This window comes from Ursus arctos, unplaced genomic scaffold, assembly GCF_023065955.2.
Source record: "Ursus arctos isolate Adak ecotype North America unplaced genomic scaffold, UrsArc2.0 scaffold_1, whole genome shotgun sequence".
In the NCBI taxonomy this organism is placed as follows: domain Eukaryota; kingdom Metazoa; phylum Chordata; class Mammalia; order Carnivora; family Ursidae; genus Ursus; species Ursus arctos.
In genome coordinates this window covers 61,798,244-61,800,630 of record NW_026622763.1, presented here as the reverse complement: position 1 = coordinate 61,800,630, position 2,387 = coordinate 61,798,244, and the positions used below count along the sequence as shown (strand labels likewise).

Here is a 2,387-nt window from a genome sequence, read left to right as displayed (position 1 = left end):
TTAGACTTTTACATATTATTTTAATACTTTTGCCAAATATTTCAAGAGAGCAAGTTTTTATGTGGAAAAAGGAAGTGAATTAAATAGCAATCTTAAAAAATATGTATCTAACTAGAAAAATGAGTTAAAAAGGAAGACTGAATACACTAAAGACAAATTTCATCTAAATTATAACTTTATGGAAGGAAAGACCTAAACAGATGACTTTGTGCTGAAGATATTTTGGAAATCAAATACAGTTCAACATGTTGTATCAGCCAACGGCCTAAGGTAATTGTACTATCCAAATCATGTTTTATCCTTCGGCCTGATATTAAATGGCAGAATTTCTAAAGCAAAATAGGGTATACTTCAAGATGCACTCAAATTTCATGGTTGACAGAGCCAAATTTTGTGGGTTTTTTTCCCAGATGTAGGACACGGGATCACCACTCTCCTTTCCAATGGCAAGAAAGTAGTGAAGTGTAGCAAAAACAAAGTCTGAGTTCCTGTTAGACCTTAGGTAAATTTTCAAACAACCATTCTCTATCTGGTTGTCATGAAAACAAATCCCAGTAACAAATGTAAAACTATTCCTTCCATCATAAAGTTCTTGACAAATATAAGAGCTTATCATTAACCATACTAAGAACATTCCTATTTTTTAAATAAAATAAAAAATGTTTAAATGTGAAGAGTTCCTGATTTTATGCAAAAGACTGGCTTGGAGAACTAACTCCTTATCTTCTCCTAAACAAAAATATTAGATTTCTGAATTTTTATATCCTCTATGACTAGGTTTTTCCCTAGGGCCTGGAAGTGCACTGCAGAAAGACCTAAGTGAAACTAGCAAAATAACACTCTCGTTCTACATTCAGTCAGAAAACATAATGATTGCTTTTAAAAAAAAATTTATTTATTTGAGAGAAAGAGCCCACGGGAGTGGGGGGGGAGGTGCAGAGGGAGAAGGAGAAGACCCCAAGCAGACTCCCTGCTGAGCGTAGAGCCTATTGGAGGGCTCAATCTCATACCTTAAGATCATGACTTGAGCCAAAATCAAGAGTCAGGAGCTTAACTGACTAAGTCATCCAGGTGCCCCTGTAATTGCCTTTATAACTGCACATTCATCCTTTTCAATCAAACTTTATTTTTTCAGAGACATTTCTTTAATCTTAAAAAATGATCTCTTAGAGGCATTGGGGACTACTGTGGCAACTGATACTGTGAACTACATATGTGAAGGAAAGTCTAACATGTAACAAGCTCCAGGATTTTAAATAATCTGATTGAGAGATTGATTACCCACCAAAAGTAAGAGTAAAATGAATAAAATGGAACATGATAAAAGAAAGAAAATTAAGATATTTTATTTATTTATCTATTGGATTGTCAAATGATCCTTTATTGAAATACTTTGTCTTGTAGTTCTTAACTAGCTAGGCTTTCCACTGCACTGCATTGATGCCATCCATGATGTCATGAAGGTGGCGGCCATCAACATTGCAGCCCACAGACTGGGTGTCTCCAGCATCTCTTTAATGGTGCCAGAGACTTCTCTGGCTCAAGAGTGGTGTCTCATCTGTCAGGAAATGTTGACAATCTCATCAAAAGTGGTATTTCCATTCTGCTTAATGTTTTCTGCTTCCTCCTGTCTCTTGGTGGTTCCTTGCAGGCTTTGATAATCAGGGCAGAGGCAGAAAGTACCACTTCAGTCTGGGGCTGTCTGTTCTGACTAGTCAGTTTTACTGTAATCCTCAGACCCTTTTTATCACTGGTTGCCTTGGTGATGTCATAACCAATCTTTTTTGGAGACAGAACCACCTGGCCGATCTTCGAAGCCAGGGTAGATGTGGCACCAACTTTGCCACCAGTGCACCTCAAGTATATGCTTTGATCTCCTTGGGGTTGAACTTGGAAAGCATGGTGGAGGCAGCTGATGTCAGATGAACCTTGATTTAGGACAACGTAAGACATATGCACCTTCACCTCCTCTGAGCCAAAACCCAAAAGCAAGAAGATATTTTCTAATGATTCCCATAGGATTATCAAAAACCAAGCAAAATTAACACAATCCATAATTATACAAGGTATTAATTAAAACAGGATACTGTAGGGTGACCCTATCAGGTGAAAACCAGTGGCGTGGGCAGTGAAAGAATTCACCTGAGGCAAAACAAAGGAGATAGAAGTTTACTGAATACACTGCAAGGGAGCAGCAGGCAGGACAGCAGAGGAGAGGCTGTCTGCCAGGAGACAGTGGTGGAGGGGACTATGGTTAAGGGGGAAGGTGAGGAAGTATGGAAACATATGGAATTTTCCTTTCTTGATAACTGTGTCTGGTGTAAGTGACCTACTAGTCAGCTAGGGCTTGTGGATATTTGAGGTGGGTCACCTAATGGGTCTGTTTG

General features: G+C 38.6%; 1 pseudogene; it reads right to left on the bottom strand.

Annotated features, from left to right (window-relative positions):
• Positions 1-1,415: 1,415 nt before the first annotated feature.
• LOC113248902 (60S ribosomal protein L12-like) lies at positions 1,416-1,991 on the bottom strand (annotated as a pseudogene).
• Between the last annotated feature and the right edge of the window lie 396 nt (positions 1,992-2,387).